Below are 27863 nucleotides of genomic sequence, written 5' to 3' on the forward strand. Positions count from 1 at the left end.
CGCTTCGTTGCGTGACATTCGCGCGCAAAAACAAACTCCCTGGTGTCTAATGGTTTCTGCCCCCCTTGGGGGCAGATTGGCCTTATCAAAATAGGCCAATCTGCCCCCAAGGGGGGCAGAAATGGCCTAAATATATATTGCCCCGTAGGGGAGCGACCCTTGCCTAAGGGATCGCTCCCCACCTAAAAAAAAAGAAATCATCACAAAAAAAAAAAAAAAAAAAAAGGTCCCTGGTGCCTAGAGGTTTCTGTCCCCCCTGGGGGCAGATCGGCCTAATAATAGGCCAATCTGCCCCCAGGGGGGGCAGAAAAGGCCTTCCTAAAAAAATGCCCCCCTGGGAGCGACCTTTGCCCAAGGGGTCGCTCCCTTTTGCCAATTTCAAGAAAAAAAAAAATCCCTGGTGTCTAGTGGGGTTTTAAAAGCCGGATTGCAAGCAATCCGGCTTTTGAAACCTGTGAGAGACTTCATAGGGAAGGAAATACATTTCCTTCCCTTTGAAGCCTCTCGGGGCCTCCCCCATGGGATTGAAAAAGAAATGCAAAAGCATTTCTTTTTCAATCGCGCTGGAAGCTCTGCTTCCAGCGCGATGGGGGAGACCCTGTGACTAATCAGCGCGCGCTCGCGCGCTGACGTCACAGGGGCGGTTGGGGGGGTCGGGGGTGGGAGGGGAAGGGCTTCCCCTTCCATCCCTGACTTGGGGGGTTGGGGGGGAACCCCACAGAGGGAGCGCTAGCGCTCCCTCTGGGCTCTGTGCACAGGACGTAATGGTTACGTCCTGGGCACAGCAGCACTGTGCCTCAGGACGTAACCATTACGTCCTGGGCACAGAAGGGGTTAATAGACGGCAGTCCGTCTTTATTGTTTGATGGCAAGTTGTTACGCGCTTTCGAGAAGTTCATTTAGCCTCCGTTTTTAGGTACATTGATATATGAACTCGATCTCTGGCATTTTACTTTCGTTTTTGTAAACAACGGACTACAGTCCGTCTTTTATGTTGGGAATGCGAACTGCTACTGCATTCCCGGAAGTGTATTTAACTTCCGTTTTCAGGCGCGCTGTTATGCGTACTCGCAACATGTCGTTCCTAAGTAGCTGAACGCCGTTTCTTGATCGGATTATATTATGTTAGGTAAGTGCTTATAGAATGGTGTTCTCTGATGGTGGAGGCTGTTAAATTTTGAAGTAATGATTAATATTGAGGTTAGATTCTACATATTTATTTATATTGTAGTTTTGAATGGGAACGGCATGCAAATACCGAGCATGCAGTAAACAAGGAGCTTGATGTAAGATACTTGGTTTGAGTTTTTTCCTTTTTTGCCATTTGGCTGCAATTAAGAATGAGTTACAACTGCTAAGGGATTTATGACTATTCATTATATACTTAAATGGATTTTTTACTTTTCCTTGCTTGAATAGGTGTGATGTATTTATACTGAGCAGATATATGAGGAACAGTGTCTATTACTGGAAGGGATTTAAAAGTATTTGGAATCTGGAGCATATAAGGTACAATTAGGAGTTATACCAAATTCAATACAGGTTATTTGTGGATGTTCATTATTATTTCACTGGATTCAGTCTTGGACAGTATCTATTGGGCGTTTTGATATTGGTACAGAGTTTGTACACTGGTGAACGAAGGAATTGACTACACTGTTACACGGTTTGGAATTGCATGTGGAATGCAGTTTACTTGGTGACTGGTAGCACTTCTATTGATTTCACGTGGTGACTCTTTGATTGGTGAGGTGGATGTGCTAATTTAATATATCTTTGTGGGGTTTTTTCACAACGGATGGAATCTTTCCTCTCGTTTAACTTTGGGACCTGTCAAATTGCTATGAAGGGGACCTATATATTTTATTTAACATTGTAGTTTGAGCATTTTGGTTTCTAATGTAAATAAGTTGCTTATAATGTAGAGCCCTGAAGAAGTCGTTGGGGAATAGAGGATTTTCCCAGGATGAAACACGTGTTGGCTCGGAGTGTATTTCCATGGACGATGCTGTAAAATTTGAAGACGTGATTCAATACATTTCTGGATATGACTGGACAGTACAACAATTGGCGTACAATCTATAGAATGTTTTTTTTGTGAACATTATTCATTTGAGATTTGACTTACTTGACTTGTGGAACAGGCAACTGTGGAAAAAAAGGGGGGCCTCACATTGTGTGCAGCACTGGATAATATCCCGGTTACCCTTGATTGTGAGCTGCCTTTCTCTTCTTAGTATGTGCACCTTGACCATGTGGGCTACTGTTTCTACCCTTGCATTCTACTGTTACGTTATCAGGAGGTGTATGTCTAATGGTCTTGCAGTGGTCAAAACATAGCTTACTTTGCCACTGGTCTCTATGCCCCATTTTCTCTGGCATAGCCTACTGAGATACTGATTTGTGGGATTTTGAGAGGATTTATGGACCAGATTCAATTGGGACCATGGTCACCTCTAAACTAGACTGCAGGCCAACCTGGTGTTCAACATACCTCAGTGGCATTAGAGCCCAACAGTCCCTTCAGAACAACAGCAGTGCGCTCACAAAGGTTCCCTAGTATGCTTAGGATAATAATAACCAGGTGATACATGCACATATTGCACCCAATCCTGGTGGCCAAGTCTGTGTCTTTTCAATAAATGTACTGCCAGGGTTCTGGGCCCACTCCACCCTTCAGATCCCACCATCAATATCTTACTGTAATTTCCGCATCCTGCTTGGATGTGGTACCCTGGTGTTTCTAAAATACAAAGATTATCTGATTCAGTCCATCTTTCAGCCACAGTTGCAGGATGAAGAGCCTTAGGGGCAGAGGGGATTCTATCCTACCTTACAATGCTGTGTGGTTTCACAAGATGGCCTCCAATATGAGTTACGAAGTTAAAAAAAGGATACCTTATCCAGCATCTACCAAGTCTTTCCCTTTCAACTCTCCCCTGGCTGTATTCACTGTTTCTTTCATACCTCTGGGAAAGGCAGGGTGTGCTCAGCATGGTGGATGCTTCACTGGCAAATTTCAAGCTCACTGATGGCCCCTGCCACCATAAAGCATCCAAGATGATGGATCGCCAATAGCAACATAGCAACATTTATACTCATTGCACAGCCCTACAAGCACTCCATAGTTTTACCCCTGCAACGGTGTATATTCTTGTGGCATTGAGATTTGCTTTCTGGACTACAGGGCACAGATTTGTCAGATGAGAGGCATGGGATTATAAGATTAGTGCAGAACATATTCATTTCAGCTTGCGGCATGGCCACTCCCCTGGCTTGTTTGTTACATTTGACATTTTAAGATACCCAAAGCAATTTTTGTGAGTCAACCAGCTGGGCTTTCTTTGTGGCACAGAAAACAGAAATGCCATGAGACCTTGAAGTCCTCACACTGGGAGCAACTTTGGAGCATTCACACATTGACACCCAGGATGAAAGCGTTCCATGGCAAATGACATAAACCAAATACTTCTGACAATTATGCCACTTACAGCCTTGAATGCATCCTCCCTATCTGTTTTCAATGGCAAATACATCTCCTTTATTTCTTCCCCAGGCTCCACTCCCATTGCCTTGCCCATACAGTCAACAATTTAATGCCTCCTCTCTACACACTCATAAATCACTCTCTCCTTTCTCAGCCAAGGGCTTCACAACATACGTTTCCACCAAAATCTACACTATGTGGTAGTGAAAACCTTACTATCACTTCCTCTCACGCTAACTTCTACACATTATCCCAACTCCTTTGTCCCCACAAAACTGCAAAATGTTTAACTAACCTTCTACATATATATCTTCTAACCCTCATCAACCTCTCCCATTGAGGGTTGAATGCACTTCAGTCCTCTGAAACTATACTCTAACACCTTGCCAAATTATTTCCTGAGCCACCACAGTCACATGCGTTGCATCCTCATTCACCTTGATCTAGCTACTGATTTGTATACAGTAGACCATCCACATAATCGTCCTCTCTCCACACTGTTGGTATTAAGGACTTTATATTACAATGCGTCCCTCATATGTAACAGAGCAATCTTTTTAGTGGTAAAGAGCTCCAAAAGACACCCAGAAACTCTGTCCTAGTTGGGAATCTGAAGTGTAATTACTATGTAACACCAATTCTCTTTCTACACCACATCAGTTCAAGACAACATTTCCATGTTTGTTACCTTCTACCACCTCTATGCTTATGACACACGTGGTTTCCTTTCCTACTCTTTCTCCTTACCACCAATCACACACATTTACCTGTTTCACTGCTATTGAACATGAAGGACCCTCAGGTCTCTTAAACTGAACTCCTCCAAAATCTCTATATTTTCTTTTCCTACTGATCTTACACTCCCTCTGGATATCTTGACTTTCATGTCCTTGGCTAGAAATTGTTCCATACTATTCAGCCCTCCAATATATGTACAATCATTTATCAATATCACTGCCACAGAGTCACAATATCAGCCACATATTATAGGAAAAATGTGCCTGTTAAGACCATTTCATATTGCAGAGCCACTTATTAACTCTTTACTATATACCAAAATAGATGACTGCAAAAGCCTACCTCTGGGATTCCCTCAATGTCCCTTTCCCATTTCACAAGGTTTTTACTTGCACAAACAGAAACCTATTCAATTGCCCGATCACTATTCCTCCACTACATGCCAGCATAAAGCTGGATTTGCTAACAACAGGGTAATTTATAAACTTATGATATGATTGTATTCAAAGTGGTCCATGATGTTTCCCTGGACTACTTCAACAGTATACTGCCCTGCTACACAGTAGGACCGTGGATAAGTTGTATTCACATGCACAATCTTGGGTCAACCTCAAATATTAGGTGTAGTGTCTTGCATGATTTAGAACACAATCTTTCTGACTGCCAGGGGACTCAGTATCAGTATAGTGTAATTACTAGAATAGAATGTAATGAAAATTTGATTTAGAATGTTAAAGTTGACAGATAAATGCAGAGAATAAAGACATGTGATTTACAGCTTTGTGTGTGGCATAGTCAATCGCGGATACACAGGCTGGAGAAGATGCTACAACTGGTGATGAGATAACCCAAAGAAGAAAGTGCTCACCTGGAGAGTTTGCCATGGTCTGAGCAAACTGCTCATGTGTGCCACATGCGCCCTCATCAAAGTGCGGAGTCGACGGTTGGCATATGTGGATTCGAAGTGCAGTTCAAGTTGGTGTGAATCGTATGAATGGAAAGAAAGCTTCACTAAGAAGTCTAGACTAAGAAGTCTATGCATCGTTGGTCAAGAAGCTACGACTAAGCTCATACAAAAAGATACCGCCCTGCTACACAAAACAAAGTTATATATTGTATGGAGTGTTAACGCTAAAAGCGGATATAGCCAGGGATATGAAAGTGTAATTAAAGAGAATCATATTTTGCTATATATTACTATGAATATTAGCACTGGCAGACAAAACAAGCGAACAGGACTCCTACTGCTATTACTGTTACCTGAGTCTTGATAAGTGGAGCATTATGTCCTCATCACCGGACAGGGAGACCCAAGAAGAAGCACCTGGGTTGTGCTTAGTGAGCTTTCTAATACCCGACGTGGCTCACCAAAGCTGCCGGGTAGCGGTCATAACAACTCCGGAGGACTTCACGTGTGTCGAGGCTCCAACGGAGACAAAGAAAAAAGTCAAAACTCCAAAGGCTGCCCCGGCTGACCAATAGACTGAATGATCATCGGGCCTCTGTGATGTATCAGATTCCCAGGGACACCCCACAACTTCTGACAGAGCTTCATGTAAGATCCACATAAACACGTAGAGTAGATCTATGATTGCAGAGGTTTATTAAAACCAGCATAAACAGAGACCTCATCCACCATTAAGTAACAGCAACTGTCATTTGATTCTCTCCACATTCCACCTTAGTAACTTCTCAACATTCCAGAACATTACCTCACTCCTTAGATTCAAGACACCACAACACCTCCCTCACTCAGCTATATTTTATAGAAAAAACATAAATAATGAACTTGACAAAGATTGCATACATAAACAAAACAATCACCTTACAGCAAACATAAGCATCTACTCTACCTATAATTATTACAAATGTATAGATCTACTTTACATAGGGGGTCATTCTGACCCTGGCGGTCTTTGACCGCCAGGGTCGCGAATGACGAAAGCACCGCCAACAGGCTGGCAGTGCTTCCTAGCCCATTCTGACTCGGCGGTAAAGCCGCGGTCAGAAAACCGGGACCGGCGGTTTCCCGCCGTTTTTCCCCCGGCTGGGTGAATCCGCCAGGGCAGCGCTGCAAGCAGCGCTGCCCTGGGGATTCTGACCCCCTTCCCGCCAGCCTGTTTCTGGCAGTTTTCACCGCCAGGAAGAGGCTGGTGGGAACGGGTGTCCTGGGGCCCCTGGGGGCCCCTGCACTGCCCATGCCACTGGCATGGGCAGTGCAGGGGCCCCCTAACAGGGCCCCATGAAGCTTTTCACTGTCTGCTTAGCAGACAGTGAAAAGCGCGACGGGTGCAACTGCACCCGTCGCACGCCCGCAACACCGCCGGCTCTATTTGGAGCCGGCTTCTGTGTTGCAGGCCTCCTTCCCGCTGGGCCGGCGGGCGCTAACATGGTTAGCGCCCGCCGGCCCAGCGGGAAGGTTGAAATGCCGGCAGCGGCCTTTTGACCACGTAGCGGCCAAATGGTGGTTCCCGCCTGGCGGGCGGCAACCGCCGCCCGCCAGAGTCAGAATGACCGCCATAGTCTTGCAAATGAAGGGGAGCTTTTTTCACTACTTTACTTAGTCTTGCAAATGAAGGGGAGCTTTTCTTACCCTTGAGGGCTACTGACCCCCGTGTCCATTGTGTTTATCCTTCTGGGAAGTTAAGTCCTCTAAAAGTCCTCTAAAACTTCATCATCCGAAATTAGATTCTCATTTGTCCACCCCTCTTCAGATGATGGAAGATACTTTGCTACTCAATTAAGATTCAACATTTTGTTGTCACTCATTTTTAAACACCTTGATTACTTTGAAGGGTCGACTGTATTTAGAGACTCTGCCTCCCTTCCTGGGAGATTTTTTTTTCACCCAGTCCCCTACACACACCACTATATACTTAACAGTTTTTCTCACACCGTACCACCTCTTCCTCTTCACCATCTTCTCTCATTCTTTTTCCCTCCAATCCTTTACTTCTCCAGTTGGATCATTCACCATCATTAGTTTTCCTGACACCCACAATGGTATTACTTCTGTGTTTGCCACCCTCCCTTTGAACAACTGAAAAGGAGATGCTCCAGTTGATGAATGTGGCGTAGAAATATATTCTTGTACTTTTTTTCTTTATGGCTGTTTTCCAGATATTTTTGACATCAGAGCATGTTGAAAGATTCCTTCAAAACGTTAATGAACCTTTCCCCTATACTATTACTTTCAGGATGATATAGTGCAGCTTTATTATGTATCACTCCTCTTTCTCTTAGAAATTCCTCTACTACCCTTGATGTGAACTCCACCCCATTATCTGAGAGTAACAATATAGGAAAACCTTCCCTCTCAAACACATCTTAGTCACTAACTTGATCTCAGGCCAGCGTGATAACATGTCCACACACACCAAAACATAATGATTATAAGAATTTATTTCAACAGGATCTATTTATCTATAGCAATGTCAGACCAAGGACCCTTTGTGTGTTCCCTCAACCACACTGTCTGTGCCCTACATTTCAACACTTTATCACTGCATGAGCACTCCACGCAGTTCCGCACCATTCTTTCAATAGTCACATCCAATGCTGGACACTAGTATCCTTCTCTCATCCTTTCTTTGGTCTGGCTATACCCATGTGACTTGCAGGAGCATGATCTAGTAACTTTCTCTGCACATTGACTGGAGGAACTAATTTACTGCCTTTCATGAGCATACCATCAACAACTGATAATTCATGTTTGATTTGGCAAAATCCCTTCAGATCACCACCACACACATTTTTTTCTCACACCATTCTGTCAAAACCATCTCCGAGATCAGACATGCATTACCTTTTTCTTCTAAATGCTTACCCCCAAACCAATCTCCTTCCTCTGATACCTCACTTTCTACATCACTCTCTTTATCACCCATTCTCAACAAACAATCTGCCAAAACATTGCCAATATCTGGTAAATATGACACCTCAAAGTTAAATTGCTGTAATGCGACTAGCCATTTGTATATCCTGTGAGAAACAAAATCTATTCCAATCTTACTGAAAATGTCCCTTAGAGGTTTATGATCCGTTTAAAATATAAACCCCTTAGGAATTTTCTTAGTTTACGTACAGCCCAGAATACAGGAAGGGCTACTTTCTCTACAACTGAGTAACTGACTAATACTCCCTTCAACATACAAGATATAAATAGAAGAGTTTTTTCGTTACCATCCTTCTTCTGCATCAGAACTGCCCCCAACACCTTCAAGCTTGTATCTGTCAATATTCATGACTCATCTGCTGGATCAAAACTTCCTAGATTAGGCGCTGTTTTATACACTGTTTTACCACTGTTTTACCAGTTCAAATTCCTCATCACACTTTATACACCACACTAATTTCTTCCCTTTCCATAATAACTCTCTCACGCTCTCATAGATGAAGTATGTTTCAGCCAAATTGGGAATAAACTTATTGTAAAACTCTGGCATACCCAAAATTGGCATAAGCTCTTCCTTATTCTGTGGAGTATTAAGATTGCAAATTGTGATGACCAGGCCAGCCTTTGGTTTGATTCCAGAAGCACCTGCGACATGCCCTAAGTATTCAATCTCCCATACATCAAATTTACATTTTTCAGCCTTCAAAGTCAAGTCTGCATCACGCAGTCTTGACGACACTCTTCTCAGCTGATTAATATGTTCTTTATCTTGCTTTTCAACAATCAAAATATCATTTTGACATATTTTTACTCGATTAATTCCCTTAAGAACATGCTCTATTTCTCTCTGGAACACCAATGCCACTGAAATTAAACCAACAAGCATTCTCATGAATTTGAAGGTACCAAAGGGTGTAACAAATGCAGTAAACTCCTGGGAATGTAGGTGCAAATTTATTTGGTGGTGCCCTTAAGATAGATCTAGAGATGAGAAATACTTTGCTCCAGTAAGAAAACTCAACATTTCACATAAATTTGGAAGTGGACAGTGATCTACAATTACTGCTTTATTAAGTTCCCTCAAGTTCACACAGAGTCTGGCCTCCTCATTGCCTTCCTTGCCATGACAACAAGAGACAACCAACTTGTGGCCTCCACCTCCTGTATGATTCCACTGTTAACCAGTCTGTCCAATTCAGCTTCCATGCTTTCTTTCACCAGTAATGTTACACTCCTGTCTTTAGCTACTTTTGGTGATACATTCATCTTCAATCTTAGAAGATGGTAGTACTTTCTTAAGCAACCCAACTTGTTAATAAACATTTCTGGAAACAACTTAATTCACTTCTCACTCTCATTTGAAACTGAGTTGATCAAAGGGATGTTTCTGACAAATGGAGAGGGTTTCTCGTTGGCATCTAGTCATACATACAAATCACGTTGCTGAAACAAACTAACAAGAGAATCACCTTTCATAGGAACATATACTTTTCCTGGTATGATTCTGTCCCTAAACTCAATCGTCCCTCAGAAATGACCCAATAAATAAAAGGGCTCTCCCCCGTATCCTTTCGGGTTGATATCTGGTTTAAGTAGCTTCACTTTCCCAATTAGATTGTGTTCATAAAAGACTTTTGGAATGAGCGTTCTTTTGGCCTCTGAGTCAAACAGCATTTTAACCAGCTTTTCTTTGATGTTAACCACCTCTAATGGGCCATCACTAGAAGATCCCCTTCACTTGAAATATGTTAATTTCCTTGACATCTCCTACATCAGCCTCATCAACCTCTACCTCCCATACCTTTTTTGAATCCTTTGAAGATCTGCAGCACTTATCAAAGTGTCCTTTGCGTCTACAGATCTTACACATGGTCTTCCAACCAGGACATTCCTTATTATTAACAAAATGCCTGGAATTGCCACACAGAAGGACTTTCCTTACACAGACGTCAAACTAGGATTGACCACTGCAGACACATTATTGGACATTTTTCTGCATACTGCTTTTACAGTGCTTCCTTCTCCCTTCTCATTATTATAACTTGTTGCATCTTTCAGCAGTACATCAACACATGCCTTTGAATGTTCAAATGTCTTGGTGGTAGTGAGAACTTCCAGAAGAGAGGGGTTGTCTTTTTGCCACATACTTTTCCAGGCTTTGTCTGACGCACACCTCAAAATCAGTTGGTCTCTCAACCTTTCTTCAAGAGACACCAAAATTGCAAGTAGGTGCAAGTTTATGCAATTGTGTGACATACTGTTCCACCATCTTTCCAGGACGTTGCATTCTCCTCCCAAAATGGTACCTTTCAAGATCAGTACTCAACTTTGGTAGATAATGCAGATCTAACATTTTGATCTTATTCAGATTTTCAACATCCTGATCCAACAGTTCAGGAAGATGTACAAAAACTTCCTGTCCTTCCGAGCCAAGACAATACATTAACAGTGAAGTTTTTCTCTACTCACTGAGTGAAGTTCCACAAATCCAGGCATAGTGATTGAATACCTTTTTCCACGTTAGCCATGTAATAGACGGGTCCACAGGAGAAGTCAAGAAAAATGGAGGCACAGGAACATTCTGCATCATCTTAATATTTCACTTCTATAGCTGGAGGAATGGTGTTTACAAATCTCAAACTATACCACATAAAACCTACAATTTAATCCTATGTTTGTACTAAGTTCCAGTACTGTTATTTATTGTACTGGTGAGTGTAACAAAATGTAAAATAAGGTTGAGACACTCTTAACATACTGTCAGTAGCTTACCATTAATATGGTGAAAATTATACCTCTTCAAAAAAAAATTGTGTATCATTGTTGAAAATGCGCCGACTTTGTTCTGGTGAGCATAACATTGTTAGTAATGCAATTTTAATATGGTGATGATACACCCCTTAAAAAAGGTGTGTGTTACGGTTGATAATGCACTTACTTTGTCCTGCTGAGTGCAACATATCACACTGGTGTTGCCGAAGGTAAACAGGCATTCAGCGTTGACGCTGCAAAGGTCAACAGCAGCAAAATGATCCAATGACCCAAGAGCAGTGATCCAATGACTCACACCGCATTTGCCACATCATCAAGGTCTCCAGCATGGTAGGTACACTTGAACAGACTCCACAAGTGAGCGTGCGCAGGCTGAACGGTGAGTGAGCGCAAACCGCTACGTGAGCAAGACAAGCAGAGAACATGGTTGACTTTTGAAATAAATGATTAAAGTTTTTAACCCTACACACACACCAGGTCCTCAGGGCAGTAGTACATTCAACATGCACAAATGTTGACTGCTGATCCGCAGAACACGCTCTGATGTTGACAGCAGATCCATGGAACACACACCGTGTTGGAAGCTGATCCATGGAACTCACAAGTATCACCCTTCCTCGCCACCGAACAAATCTGGCTTCCTCAAGCACAAGTCAAACTGCTTCCTCAAGCTCAGTTGTTCTCGTACATTGAGTCCCACACACGAAGTTGACAAGCCAGCATTTCAATCTGTTGAGAATTATTTAGGTATTGAGGCCTCTCTGTGAGTTCGGCCCTTGTCGCCAAGTGTAAGATCTACATAAACATGTAGAGTAGATTTATGGTTGCATGGAGGTTTATTAGGACCAGCATTAACAGAGACTTCATCCACCATTAAGTAACAGCAACAGTCTTCATTTGATTCTCTCCACATTCCACCTTAGTAACTACTCAACATTCCAGAACTTTACCTGAGTTCTTAGATACAAGACACCACACTTTACCCTCAGTTTCAGCCACTCTCATGGCAGTTAAACTGCTGCAGCCTTCCTGAAACTACCACCATCCTTCGGTTCTGCCAAGAAGCAAAATATTGGCGAAAGATGGACTGCCTGGATGAAGACATTTGAAGATTTCAATGATGCACTTGAAGAGACTGATAGCAGAAAGAATATGAAATATCTAAAAAATCTTGCTTGTGATGGTATGAAAGAAGTCATAAATTAAATGCTGAGAACTGATGAAATAGTCACATACTGTCAGATTATGTAAGCTCTTAACTTCAAATTCAATCCAGCACCAAACGTTGATTATGAATGACATGTTCTTAGTCAAGAACGTAAAAGAGTTGGTAAAACAATCTATGAGTTTGTGGAAAGACTTGACAACTCATCAGACACTGTAAGTTCCAAGCATTTAGTGACGAAGCCCTGCAGCTTAGAGTTATTGATGGATGCTTGTCTGATTCATTCAGAAGATGAATGCTAAGAGAAACTGTAGTAAGTGTTGATGGCTGCCAGAGCTGAGGAATGTGCTGAGAAACAAGCTGCTGATATGGAGACCATAGGTGCTCAGAAAGATTCAGTCATGAGTGTGAAAAGTAATCGGAAATAAAAGACTGAAGTACACAAAGTTATTTCTATATGTAAAAAGAGTTGTGTTTCAGCTGTGGATTTTCATTTCCCCACAAAGGAAAGTGCCCCACCATTGGATAGATGTGCAAAGACTGTGGTAATGAGTATCATTTTATGACAATGTGTAAAACAAAGGAAAAAGTAAGTGTGTGATGGTGCGAAGACAAAATGGCCACCAGAACTTTCCAGAAGCAATGTTCGACGGACGTCCACTAGGCCAAGTGGGGACATCAGCTAAGGCAAATAGATTTTAAACAAAGTCAATCATCATTTAAATCATCATCAAACAGTTCTTCTGTCTCAATACTAAGTAGAAAGTGAAGAATGTGATTGTGCCATGTCTATGTTTATCTCAAGGAAACATGCATGTTTGACTGGTTGCATGCAATGAAAAATGTCAGTCAAAGTCAACGTGCCAAAGCAACAAAATCATAAAAACACTGTCCAAAGATTACATTGAAAATAAATGGATGTTCAATACCTTTCATAATCAACAGTAGTGCATCAATGAATATAATTCCTGAAGAGAAATACAATAAACTGCCTCCATTACTGCAGCTTACACAATAGAGACTAAAGTGTATACTTGGGCTACATCCACACCCTTGAAGAGTAAGGGTTCATTTGTAGCAACAGTGAAACATAAGCGAACAAAGGTATAAGAACTGATCCATGTGATTCAAGGTACAGCGGCAAATGCCTGTTTGCTCAGTTACAAGATGGCTGCTGACAGGGGACTGGCTTCGTGAATTACAACATAAAACTCATTATAAAATTATAAGTGAATTCCTGTTGTTATTTCATAGTTTAGGAAAATTAAAGACTATAAAAGTAAAGCTGTACATTAATGAGTATGTTCGTCCTTTTTGTCCAACGCATAGACAAGTTGCTTTTCATTTACAAGAAGGCAACAAGTGCCTGTTTGCTCAGTTACAAGATGGCTGCTGACATGGGACTGGCTTCCGTGAATTACAACATAAAACTCGTTATAAAATAATAAGTGAATTCCCATTTTTGTTTCATAGTTTGTTGTTTTGTAGTTTAGGAAAATTATAAAAGTAGAGCTGCACATTTATGAGAATGTTTGTCCTTTTTGTCCTACACATTGACAAGTTGCTTTTCATTTACAAGAAGCTGTGAAAAAGAAATTGAGTTGTTACTTAAACATGCCATTATTGAGTATTCCACTGGTCCAACACCATGGGTTTCCCCAATAGTAGTGTGCCGAAAAAGGACAGTGAAGGGGCTGTATGCATATGTGTTGACATGCATCTTGCAAACAAAGTAATTAAACAAGAGCGACATGTAGAGCCAAAGTCTTTTCGCAACTTAATTTGAATAAAGGCTGTCATCAGTTTTGAACTTAAAGAAAGGTGCAGGTACATTATGACCTTTTCTACACATGTTGGTTTGTTTAGATATAAAATACAAAGGGCCTGATTTAGAGTTTGGCGGAGGGGCTAATCAATCAGAATGGTGATGGATATTACATCCACAGAAATATAAATCTTGTAGGATATAATGGGATGTATAATTTGGCAGGCAGGATATCTTTCACAGTTGTGACGGTGTAACCTCTCCACCAAACTGTAAATCAGGCCCTTCCTTTTGGTACGTCATTGGCTGCAGAACTTTTCCAAGACATCAATTGACGTATCATAAGCCTGTAATGAATGTATTCAATTATAGCAATGACATATTCGTTCTTAGAGGTATGCTTTGTGAGGGGGCCGGGGGCTGCAGACTACACCTCCCTCACTCCTTTACGGCAGGAAGCCGCCCCTTGCCACTCTCTTCGTGTCTGGAGGCACATATTACTGGACTTTTGCCCTTCTGCACGGGAAGCTTTGTGAGGGGGCCGGGCTGCAGACTACACCTCCCTGACTCCTTTGCAGCAGGACGAGAGCCCTTGCTGCTCTCTTCGTGCCTGGAGGTGCTTATTACCGGACTTTTACCTGCTGAGCGGGACGCTTTGTGAGGGGGCCGGAGGCTGCAGACTACACCCCCCTGACTCCTGTGCGGCAGGAAGCCACCCTTGGTGCTCTCTTCATCCCCAGAAGTGCTTATTACTGGACCTTTGCCCCGCTACATGGGACGCTTTGTGAGGGGGCTGCAGACTACACCTTCCTGACTCCTTTGTGGCAGGAAGTCACCCTTGCTGCTTTGTTTGCGCCAGGAGGCGCTTATTACCAGACTTTTGCCCCGCTGCGCGGGACATTTGTGAGGGGGCTGCAAACTACACCTCCCTGACTCCTTTGTGGCAGGAAGCTGCCCTTGCTGCTCTCTTTGCACCCGAGGTGTTTATTACCGGATTTTTGCCCCGCCGCGCAGGAAGCTTTGTGAGGGGGCCGGAGGCTGCAGACTACACCTCCCCGACTCCTTTGGGCAGGAAGCCGCCCTTGCCGCTCTCTTCGTGCCTGGAGGTGCATATTACCAGACTTTTGCCAAGCTACGTGGGAAGCTTTGTGAGAGGGCCGGGCTGCAGACTACACCTCCCTGACTCCTTTGTGGCAGGACGCCGCCCTTACTGCTCTCCTCGTGCCTGGAGGTGCTTATTACCGGACTTTTACCTGCTGCGCGGGATGCTTTGTGAGGGGGCCGGAGGCTGCAGACTACACCTCCCTGATTCCTTTGTGTCAGGAAACCACCCTTTTCGCTCTCTTCGCAACCGGAGGCGCTTATGATCGGATTTCTGCCCCCCCCACTGCGCGAGACACGTGTGAGCATGCCTGGGCGAAGACCGGGCTAAGAGCGGGCCCGTCTGTGCCCGTCAGAGCCCACAGGAGACATGGCTGGGCCACCCCTCTAACATTTAATGGTATCAAAGAGAGAACAGCGTTGTCTAAACTGCCACTCTATTGATCAACATTAATGTTCTACTAATCAATGTATCACATTTGATCTATATTGATTATATTGGTTCTATTGATCAGTGTGTTAACAGGGGGCTGGTGTGGAAATAAGTGTTTCAAAGTAACATAAACTAGGTATTTTAGTGCGGGACTGAAATCCATAGCTGGGCAAGAGTAAGCAATCAAATGCAAAAAACACGCCCCCTCATAAAGATCATACATCAATATTGAAGTATATCTCAGGTGCAATGGGGGCTATAGATAAGCAGATCACAAATGTAGAAGAAAGGCTACTATCACAAGGGAGTCCTGTAGAGGGTTCATCCTTGCATAATAATCCCCCTAGCTTAGACCCTGATTCAATATGTCGGCCTAAGATAATAGATAGTAGGAATCAAGAAGAAACCCTAAACGGCTGTATTCAATATGCAAACGAGTCCATACTAGAGGTGGATGATTCCCCCCTCCACCTAAACGTACTGTATACGGAAGCCTTGAGTACCCCAAACAGCAAGTGTTTCAGGCCCTTTCATAGCCAAACCTCGTAAAAAGGCTTCAACCTATTGGAGAGTTGCAAACTAAAACCGTTACAAAGAAACTTCCCCAGAAGATAACTGAAACTACAGCAAAAGCATATGCAAATATTCTAGACACAATTAAAGCCCTAGGACTCACAGTCAAAACATAATTTGATATCTTTCTAAATCGTCTAATTCAAGTGCAGTGTAATGTGGCGTCTATCCTTGACTTAGTGAAGACACTAACTGTTGATGTAATCTCTATAACCCTTTAACCTAATGGTACAACCTATTCAAATAACGGAACCACAACCCCCGCCAATTACTTCTTTACCAAAGCAGCCTCCCACAGAGTCCTGCACACATGCAGATCGCACCTGTAGTGTACACCACACTATGATGGTGCATACAAGCACAAGTGGCTCTGAGATCTATAACAAGGCCCACTCCCCCTCGGACATTCCACTTCTCCCGAGTGATATTTTACAACTACCCCCCTCAATGATTTCCTATGTAGTGGTCTTTGTGAATGTTCCTACTATACCCGGAGAGAACCAGGAAACATGGATGACGGAAAGAAACAAATCCTTAAATTGGATAGGATCTCGACTGGAACCCGGCATGATTGGCACTCTATTTGAAGATATAAAGATGGTTAGGAGAGTCAAATGGGTAGGTAGGAGCCAGAAACCATTAATGGGAGATTGTGTGGTACTTTCATTTAAATCTCTAAAATGGGTAGAAAGAATCTTATGGGGATTAAGACCTTGCCAGGTATCTAACCATGGTATTTCATTACTTCCATTAGGCTATTTCTATCAAGGTAATAAGGGCCAGGACAACCCCAAGAAGGGGACCCTCTCATTATGGGAGAGAATTGAGTGAAACATTTTGTCCCCATTAGTAACAGATTCCAAGCCCTTCCCCCTCTGGAAGAATGGGACTGACTGTGGTTGATCTGGCCGGTGATAGCGAGGAAGCAATCTCTGCGGAACCTCTACCTGATCCACCAAACACCAATAATGATATGGCGGGCAGTAGTAGGGAAGTACCTGCGGGAATTATTAATGAACAGTACAATTCCAGATCTGGAGTGCGTGATAGAGGCGATCTTGTTCACCCGATCACACACTCATCCTTCCCTCTTAATGACGTAGCTCTTGCTGCCCCTCATCGATACGATTCAGGGGCTGCAAGACTAGGCCTTGTTCTTTTGTTTTGGAATGTGGCAGGCCTTTGCAGCAAGATTGAAAATACTGAATGGTTCTGTTTTATTGGACCATTTTCATGTCTGTGCCTCCAAGAAACCTGGTATACGGATCCCATACATGTAAATGGATATAGGACATTCCATACTCCTGCGATGCCTTCCATGCATGGATGGTCGAAAGGGGGGCTTTGCACTTATATTTCAAATAAGCTTGATTTGATAAATGCGATTAGCCTAACTTCAAATGTTTTTTTATCAGGTGATTGTATGCAAACTACTAAATTTATTACAGTTAGTTGTTATAATTTTTTACAATAACGCCCCTTCGGGTAGAATCCCACATATAATTAGACAATTGCAGGATGACTTGGAACTAGTGTGTAACTCCACCAGGAGAGAGACCTTGATTGTATGAGGAGGTGATTTTAACACACATTTATGTACACAATAGGCTGACAAAGTTTGTGGCCTACATGTAGGGGGTAACGAGGCACAAGTTTGTTTTACCCACAACCATATGGTAGCATACTGAATGACCCCATATTCAGGTTTGCCTTCAGATAAAAAGCAGCACAGGGGAACCATGGATAATCTTAGTAATATAGAATTAGGCTCAAGAAATGGGTTCTCTTTACGCTGGTCCCAGATTGAACAAATAGGCTTTATGAAGCAGCCGCTTAGTGACCAGGTTAAAGACTTCGAGATTTGCCTGATGCTAATATATACCCACAAGAATGTATCAGAGCTTTTACTGCAATCACACGTGGGATTTAAAAGTCACTTAGTGCTAACGTTAAAACATCAGGGGCCAGATGTAGCAACTAAACATTTTGCGACTTGCAAATAGCGAGTCATAGCGACTCGCTATTTGCAACTCGCAAAATGTTATGCAGTACGGTGTCTCAGACACCGACTGCGACTCGCTATGGGGTCGCAATGACCCACCTCATGAATATTCATGAGGTGGGTCGCAAATTGCGGCCCCATAGCGAGTCAAGGCACTCGCAAACATGGAGGCCTGCTGTAGTCAGCAGACCTCCGTGTTCGTGACTGCTTTAAATAAAGCAGTTTTTTTTTTTTTTTAAGTGTAGCCCGTTTTCCTTAAAGGAAAACGAGCTGCACTTAAAAAAAAAATACGAAACCTTTAGTTTCGGTTTTTTTTCAGGGCAGGCAGTGGTCCCTTGAAAAAAATGTTTGGGGTCCATTCACAAACTGGAAGGGGTCCCATGGGTTACCATCCACTTGAATGGATGGTAACTGCGTACGCGGTCGCAAATGGTATTGCATCCCACTCAGACTCGCAAATAGGAAGGGAACACCCCTTCCTATTTGCGAGTCGGAAATGCATATTGCGAGTCGGTCCCGACTCGCAATATGCATTTCTGAATAGCAAAGTGGCTTTTGCGCCTCGCAAACGGCGATTTTCGCCGTTTGCGAGGCGCAAACACTTTGCTACATCTGGCCCCAGGACCCCAGAAAAAAAGGCTGGTTTGACTCTGAATGTACACAGGCTCATAAAAATCTCAAGAAGGCCCTACGCAATTCAAAAAGAAGTAAGAGTGAGATTTCCATACTTAGCCAGGAGTATAAGAAGGCCGTAAAAAACAGGAAATTATAAAAGAAGAGGCTTGGAACACCCTCTACGAAGCAAGCCTTCAAACTAACAATGTTATATTCTGTAAAGTAGTAAATTCCTCGCTGCTGGGAGAAAAAATAATCTCACAGCATGGAAATAGCTATTACGGAAGAGGAATGGATCGCCGATTTCTCTGAAATACACTGCTCAAAAAAGGTGACTCTAGATGCAGATGTCTATAAAGGCGAGTTGTTGACTATTACCCCACCATTTAGTATAAATGAGGTAATCAAAGCCATTAACGTAAGCAAGAGTGGGAAAGCAAAAGGACCTGAAGGAGTCCCAGTGGACATATACAAGCCCAATATTGTTCTTTGGGGCCCTTTATTGACACACTTTCTTAGACAGGTTTTATCTCAACCTGGGCAGAGTCCATTATAGTACCAATATTTTAAAAAGGCGATCGTGTGAACTCTGATTGTTATAGACCAATCTCGCTTCTCAACACTCTTTCAAAGATAGCTGGTTGTATTATTTTGAATAGATGACAGGAGTTGCCCAGGGATAGTAACAGTGGAACAGGCTCTAAATCCAGATATTTTGATTGGTAAATATACTAAGGCCAAGAAAGGAAACCTCAACATGGTCTTTGTAGATTTGACCTCGGTGTTTGATTGCGTGATCCAGAGTAAACTATGGTCCACCCTGATGCAACTGGGGGTAGATGAAACAATAGTCCACTTTATAAGGGAGTTATACTCTAGAGGTAGAGCAAAGGTACGATTTGGGGTGCATGGGGAGTGCACAAGCTCATTTAACATAAATCAAGGGGTACGAAAAGGCTGCGTATTACCGCCTTTCCTTTTTTCATGATATATAAATAATCTTGAGTCAGTGTTAGTCAATAAATGTAAGGATTTACCTCAAACTGGTCACCGACCGATACCAGCTCTTATGTATGCTGACAATGCTGTTCTTCTGGCACAAACCCCACTAGCTTTGCAGCCTCTTTTGCAACTTTTGCCAATTACATGGTAGAACTAGGCCTTAGAGTTAATGGCTCTAAAACATATGTGATGAAATGTGGCATTAAGACTATTAAAAATTTCTGTATCACAATAAGGGGCGAGAAAATAGATATTACATCAACATTCTCATACCTAGGAATCCTGGCCATCAAAAAAAAATCTAAATGAGTAGGGAGAATCACTCCAAAAGTCATGTTGACAATTTATAGTGCTAAATGTGTCTCTGTCGCAATGTATGGGGCTGGTTTATAGGGACATAAAAAGTGCAATACATTGCAGATAGCGGAAAATTATTTTTTTAAATCACTTTTATTTGTCCCTAAATCCACTTCATCATCTTTGTGTCATTCAGAACTTGGGGTTACCCATATTGCTGACTTAATAAGGATACAACAAGTATTATTGTGGCACACAATCTGGTCTTCAGAATATGAAAGTCTGAACAGGGCAATTATAAAAGATTGTCAAACCTTAAATCATTCATTGCGAATTCCTTGGTTGGAGTACATTAAGAACAGTAATGAATGACTGGAGTGCTATACTTGAGAACTGTCCCTGCAATTCAGTCTCGACACAAAGTACAATACATGCAGTTTTATTTTGTAAATTGTATACTAGCCAGAGAAAAACAATTTTAAAACCATTTTTAAAATCTTTACAAATACATCAGTGTTGCCTGGCCTTTATGTACCTACAAACCCTTTCATCAATCAAAATTTGTAATGGTATTGCAGTTTATTTATGCGCAGTGTTAAAGGCCAGAATGGGCTTTATGACAACTTTGTACATGTTTTATTAACAGTCTTAGTAATGTGTTGCAGTGTTTTTTATTACCATTGATTGATGTATACCACTTTCAGATTTTAACTTAAATTAGTTATCTTAATTTTTTATTTTTTAAAATGTATTTATATGTGCTTTTATGGTTGCTGATAACAACTGAATAACGTATTTCCTACTAGAGGTACATAGAAGAAGCAGAATAGAGCTCTCACGCAACTATGCCAATTACTCAGGGAGGCAGATTTCACCTTGAACACAGGCAAGTGTGAGTTCAACAAAACAAAACTGAAATTCTTTGGCCATACCTTTTCTGATGGGGGTATGATGCCTAATCCTGCAAAAGTACAAGTGTTATCAAATGCTGACCTCCAACAAGAAGTTTCAATGTTATGTCCTTTTCTAGGCATGGCCAGAAACTGTTCCAGATATATACAAGACTTTGCCAGTGTGATTGCTCTATTACGAGAGTTGACAAATAAAAATATTTATTTTCAGTGGTTACAAGAATGTGAGGAAAGTATCAATAGAATCAGAAAAAACATTGGAAATGCTACAGAGATTGCATATTTCAATACAAAACTTCATGCAGAAGTTGCGGTTGACGCCAGCCTCATCGGGTTAGGCGTTATCCTTACAGAGCTTAGTGGATCCCCAAATACTTGACAGCATATTGTAGACTATGCTAGTAGAAGTCTGTCTCAAACAGAACATGCTTACCCACAGCCTGAGAAAGAAAGTTTGTCTGTGTTGTGGGATGTGAACATTTCTATGCATTCCTGTATGGAAAGCCCTTTTAACTGGTGATTGATCATCAAGCTTTGCTGACCATATTTGACAATTCAAAAGCCAAGATGCCTCCTTGCATTGAATGATGGGGATTAAGATTACAAGAGTATGATTATATAATTGTGCATTGTCCAGGAAAAGATCAGAATCCTGCTGACTACTTTTCAAGAGTGCCTATATAAGGTTACAACACTCCTTCCAAGATGGCTGAGGCCAACATTAATTTCATTGTCAAGTCAAGCATGCCAGCTGGTGTATCATTAGCACAAATTGTTACTGCCACGAGTCATGACAGTGACCTGCTGAAGTTAAAAGACATAGGCCCTCATTACAACATTGGCGGTAAATGCCGCTTACCGCCGTACAGAAGACCGCCAACACACCGCTGTGGCTGCTGAATTCCGCTACAGCTATTACGACCCACAGGCCGGAATCCGTCAAAATCCAGACAACCACACAAGTCTGCCACACAAAAGGTCAGTGATAAACTGGCGATAACAAAACCGACACCGTCACGCCAACAGGAATACGCCCACACTATCACGACCCACGAATCCACACAGTGGTCTTTCAACCGCGGTATTCCATTGACGGTACACACCGCCGCGCTCAAAATACACACACACACTTACAAAACACAACCACATTGGACAAAATCGAAATACACACACCTGATACACATACACACACCACTCCCACACACCCAATACAATATAAAACACACACCCACATCACCCACAAACCCTTACGACCAGAATTGCTAAAGAAGGCCAGAGAGAGACACCACCATCAACAAACTAGCATCCACAGGCACTCAACACCATCACTCACACAACATTCAGACCTCACACAACACACACAAACACATCCCCTCACACATCACAACACACACAACCTCACAGATCACCCACACCACCCCATGGCACTGCAAAGACACCCCAGGTTTTCTGAGGAGGAGCTCAGGGTCATGGTGGAGGAAATTATCCGGGTAGATCCACAACTATTCGGATCACAGGTGCAGCACACCTCCATTGCTAGGAAGATGGAGCTATGGCGAAGAATCATGGACAGGATCAACGCAGTGGGACAGCATCAAAGAACACAGGATGACATCAGGAAGAGGTGGAACGACCTACGGGGAAAGGTGCGTTCAGTGGTCTCAAGACACCAGATTGCAGTTCAGAGGACTGGCGGCCGACCCCCACCTCCTCCCCCACAGCTAACAACATGGGAGGAGCAGCTCTTGGCTTTACTGCATAATGAGGGCTTCGCACGAGTAGCTGGAGGAATGGACCACCCTACCTGCATGCTATCACATACCCCCACCCTCACCCCCATCACTCCAACACTTCACATATGTCCCACTATCACAAACCGCCCATCCGAACACCAAGCCCTGCATTCAACACCAAAGCATTGACACCGATCACCAAAGCATGTCCATTACAGATACCCACACAGACCCCAAAACAATTATCACACAAGGTCCTAGACAAGAATGTAAGCACTGGGGTTCAGGGTCACCCACCCATTGCACACGATGGCACACACAGATGCAATAATCAGGCCTTTACACCCCTGCAGGACCCCTACCCAACGTCATCGGACAGGAGGTTCCAGACATGTCCATACCCCCACAGAAGAGGCCCACAGTGAAGACAGCAGCTCTGTCCAACTGGATCTAGATGACCAGCCCAGCCCATCTGGGACCTTAGGACAGTCAGTTCCCCTGACACAGTCACAAGCCACCACAGAGCCTCCCCCTCAGGAAACACCATCACAGCACCCACCCAGTGGGCCCATACCTCTGTCCCCAGGACACGTCAAGCAGCAGTGTGTCCACCACTACAGGGAACCCAGGCAAACCCACCAACCCAAGAACAGCAGGGACTTGGGGGCAGTGGCCATGGGCACACGGTTCAGGGGACAGAGGCACAGGAAAATCAGCGAACTGGGAGGTCTGCTGTGCGGCAGGGGGAGGACAGGCCCAGGGATCCCACTCTCCACGAGGCCCTCTCCTCCATCATGGGAGCGTACCATCATTCCCAGGAGACGATGGCAGCTGTACTGGTCAAGTTTCAGGAGACCCAGCGGCTGCAGGAGGAACAGTATTTGGGGTTTAGGGAGGAACTCAAGTCCATAAACACCACCCTGGTCACCATTGTAGGGGTGCTGAAGGACTTTGTGAACACCAGGAGGGACACTGTGGCACAACAAGGGGCCCCTGACATTAGCCTGGACGATGAACTGCCCACCACCTCCGACGGCACTAGTGGACAGGAGGCACCGCCACAGGACCACGACACCTGCACCCCACCCCTGCAGATGGAGAAACATCCCCCAAACGGTCCCTGAGATCCAGGACAAAGACAGAGAACAATGCCAAGACCCCCACCAAGAAAGGAGACCACCCTGAATGTCATTCTTCTGTCCCACTTTTTCACCCTGTCCATCCTTAACCTGCCCTAGCTCCACTTCCTATGCCCCTTTGGACAATGCACCTGTGAGACAAATAACTGGACTCTACCATGGACATTCCTCCACCATCACCCCTGACCATTTTACAAACCCCTCCACTTTTTTGCACTTAAATAAACACCCTTGAATCACAAAACAATCTGAAGTCAGTCTGTGGTTTCACAAATGTGTATTTGCAATAACTGAGGAAAATAGCAATGTCCATTGTATTGTCAACATACCTATGTCACACAGCTCTAGTCCATGTGGTAACATAGCAGAGGTCACACAGTGGGACCCACATCTGTGAAATGGAAAGGCAAAGTGACAGGTCAGGGTCGATACATTGGGTGAAAGTGACAGACATATGATAGGTCTAACAATTTTATCAGATGTAGGAGGCAGTGATGTCCTCTCACCTGTGTCTCACTGGAAGTATTGCTGGATCAGGTTGTTTCTGTTGTCGATATCCTCTTCTTCTGCCTCTTCTTCTTCACTTTCCAAAGGCTCCACAGCTGCCACAAGACCTCCTTCTAGACCATCCTCCTGCAGAAAAGGCACCTGTCGTCACAAAACCAAGCTGTGCAGCATACAGCAGGCCGCAATGAACTGGCACACCTTCTTTGGTGAGTAGTACAGAGAACTACCTGTCATATGGAGGCACCGGAACCTGGCCTTCATGAGACCGAAGGTCCTTTCTATCACTCTTCTAGTTCGCCCATATGCCTCGTTGTAGCGTTCCTCTGCCCTTGTCCTGGGATTTCTCACTGGGGTCAGTAGCCATGACAGGTTTGGGTAACCAGAGTCACCTGCAAATGTTGAGGGACAACTGTTAGACACACACCAACCCTTAGGGACAACCCCAGACAACTATTCACAGGGTATAGGTTCCTTGTCCTCACCTATTAGCCACACACAGTGCTTCTGGACTTGTCCCATCACATAAGGGATGCTTCTATTCCTAAGAATGTAAGCGTCATGCACTGAGCCAGGAAACTTGGGGTTCACATGGGAGATGTACTGGTCGGCCAAACACACCATCTGCACATTCATTGAATGGTAGCTCTTCTGGTTTCTGTACATCTGTTCACTCCTGCGGGGGGGGACCAAGGCTACATGTGTCCCATCAATGGCACCTATGATGTTGTGGATATGTCCCAGGGCATAGAAGTCACCTTTCACTGTCGGCAAATGCTCCACCTGAGGGAACACGATGTAGCTGCGCATGTAGTTCAGCAGGGCAGACAACACTCTGGACAACACGTTTGAGAACATAGGCTGGGACATCCCTCATGCTATGGCCACTGTAGTTTGAAAAGACCCTCTTGCCAGGAAATGGAGTACTGACCACTAGAGGGGGGATTCCTGTGGGATGGCGGATAGCTGACATCAGTTCTGGCTCCAACTGGGCACACAGTTCCCGGATTGTGGCACAATCAAGTCTGTAGGTGACTATTACATGTCTCTCTTCCATTGTCGACAGGTCCACCAGTGGTCTGTACACCGGAGGATGCTGCCATCTCCTCACCTGCCGCAGCGGACGTGCCCTATGGATGAGAACAGCGAGCACAGTGTCAGCCAACACTGAGGTAGTAAAAAAAACAATTTTATTGCACACATTTGTCAATACGCTATGTGCCTGTCTTTGTGTGTATGCAAGGCCTAGATATGTGTGACTCATTTAAAAGTAATGCCATGTGGCCCACTGAAATGGCGGCTGTCTGACCTGTAGTGTGGGACATGGGGATATGAGGTAACTGCGCTGGCGTTGTACACCGCCGCGGTAGGTCGTCGAAGACCACGGCACAATCCTGCATTGGATATCATTGGGCCCTATGGGTCCCAGGAGCCAATGACGATGTACACCGGCGGTGATGGTATGCACCGCCGTGGACGTGACCGCCATTTTCTGTCTGTTCACTCACTTGATACCTGATCTTCGACAGGAGAGGACCTACACTGCAAGTGCTGCTGTGACCTCATTTTGGAAGCAACCATGGCTCATGTGTCTGGGGAAAGGGCCCCTGCCTTCACATCAGAGGAGTTGAATAAACTAGTGGATGGGGTCCTCCCCCAGTACACGCTACTCTACGGTCCTCCAGAAGAACAGGTGAGTGCACTGTGAGCATGCTATATGGGCAATGCCTGTTTGGAGTGGTGTGGATGGAAGATACAGGGGGATGAGGCCTGCATGATCAGACGGTCAGTGTATGCGCATCAGGGCAATGGTGGAAACGTGGGACAATGACTGGGATGGTCCGGACGGTTAAAGTTTTTCCTTTTCCCCTGTACTATCCCTGTAGGTCAGTGCCCACCAGAAGAAGGATATTTGGCGTGCCATCGCCAAGGACGTCCGGACCCTGGGGGTCCACCACAGACAGAGCACCCACTGGTGTAAAAGATGGGAGGACATTCGCCGCTGGAGCAAGAAGATGGCGGAGGTCCATCTGGGGATGGCCTCTCAACGTGGGAGGGGTGCCCATCGCACCATGACCCCCCTGATGTTCCGGATCATGGCGGTGGTGTATCCGGAGTTGGACGGGCGCTTGAGGGCATCACAGCAGCCACAAGGGGGTGAGTACCATCACATCCATCTGTCTCTGCATGCATTGGAGGTGTCTGGGTGGGGGAGGTGGGCAGTGGGTTCTCCTAGGCTAGGGCAAGCTTTGTAGGCAAGAACCCTTTGTGAAGCAGGCTAAGTGGCACCCCAACCCCACCAGTGGTAAGAACCATCTACACCTAGTCAGGCTCCTGTGACTTCCATGTGTGCAGCAATAGGGCATAGGCCATGTACCCCATGCCCCTGTGATTAATTAGGGAACTCTAAGTGCATTGCGTAGTGCAGAGGGCTGCTGTGTCTGTAGTGTCCGCCAACGGTAGCGATATTGCATGCACTGAACATGTCTTTCTTCTTTCTCCCCCCCCTTTTTGTGGTCTCCCTGTTCTTGTGTGCATCATCAGGAGGAGGAGCTGTGCCACCGGAGCAGGAGGAAGCTGCACCCCATATGGCCCTGGAGGGCAAGACAACGGAGTCTGAAGTCACCAGTGGGACGGAGGGCAAGGGGAGCTCCATGGCAGGAACAGGAGCAGAGACCAGCGACACCGACTCCTCCTCTGACGAGAGCTCCCTTGCAGTGGCGGGCCCCTCTGTGCCCACCGCATCCACAGGTACTGCCATCACCACCCCGACCAGCACTGCCCTCCCAGCAGCCCCTCAGCGCGTGTCCCGTGGCCGCTCACCCAAGAGGGTGGGCATCTCCTTCGCCCCAGGCACCTCGGGCCCTGCCCCAGTCTGCCCTGCTGCCCTCAGTGAGGAGGCCATTGACCCCCTGAGATCCCTCACTGTTTGACAGTCTACCATTCTGAATGCTATCCAGGGTGTAGAGAGGCAGTTGCAACAGACAAATGCATACCTGGAGGGCATTCATTCTGGCCAGGCAGCCCAACAGAAAGCATTTTAAGGCTCTGGCCTCTGCACTGATGGCAGTTAGTGTCCCTGTGTCCAGCCTCCCCCCTCCAACTTCCTCCACCCAGACCCAATCCCAAGTACCTCAGCCTATCCCAAGCACACCATCAGACCAGCATGCACACACCTCAACAGACAACGGTGGCTCTGGCAAACATAAGCACCACACATCCCAGAGGCACTCACACAAGCATCATACCCATGCACACATTCCAACATCCACTGCCTCCACTGAGTCCCCCTCCTCCCTCCCTGTCACGTCTCCACTCACACCTGCATGCACTACTTCTTCAGCCACTACCTCCATCACCAGCACGCCCATCACCACACACCGCTCATGTGCACTCACTACCCCACTACCATTCACACATCCCCTGTGTCCTCTCCCAGTGTGTATGTGAGCCCTCCTCCCAAAGTACACAAATGCAGTCACACACCCACCCAACAGCCATCCACCTCACGACAGCCTCCAGCCCATGCACCTTCACCCAAAGCCAGCAAACGAACACCTCCTACAACCACTACCTCTTCCTCCACTCCCAAAACCCCTCCAACTACCCATTCCAGTGTGTCTAAAAAGCTTTTCCTATCAAATGTTGACCTCTTCCCTACACCTCCCCCACCCCGTCCGTCCCCTAGGGCCTGTCTTTCCAGGTCCCAACCCAGCACCTCAGCCACCACA

The 27863-nt window shown here is 44.8% G+C and overlaps 1 long non-coding RNA gene across 1 annotated transcript in view; it reads left to right on the forward strand.

Moving 5' to 3' along the window:
- Positions 1–1062: 1062 nt before the first annotated feature.
- LOC138294117 (uncharacterized) overlaps positions 1063–27863 on the forward strand; it is a 239764-nt gene continuing 212963 nt past the window's right edge. Inside the window, exon 1 of the long non-coding RNA XR_011203200.1 lies at positions 1063–1129. This is a non-coding gene — a long non-coding RNA (uncharacterized lncRNA). The remainder of the gene's footprint in view (positions 1130–27863) is intronic.

The sequence above is a fragment of the Pleurodeles waltl genome, chromosome 4_2 (genome assembly GCF_031143425.1).
Source record: "Pleurodeles waltl isolate 20211129_DDA chromosome 4_2, aPleWal1.hap1.20221129, whole genome shotgun sequence".
Taxonomy (NCBI): domain Eukaryota; kingdom Metazoa; phylum Chordata; class Amphibia; order Caudata; family Salamandridae; genus Pleurodeles; species Pleurodeles waltl.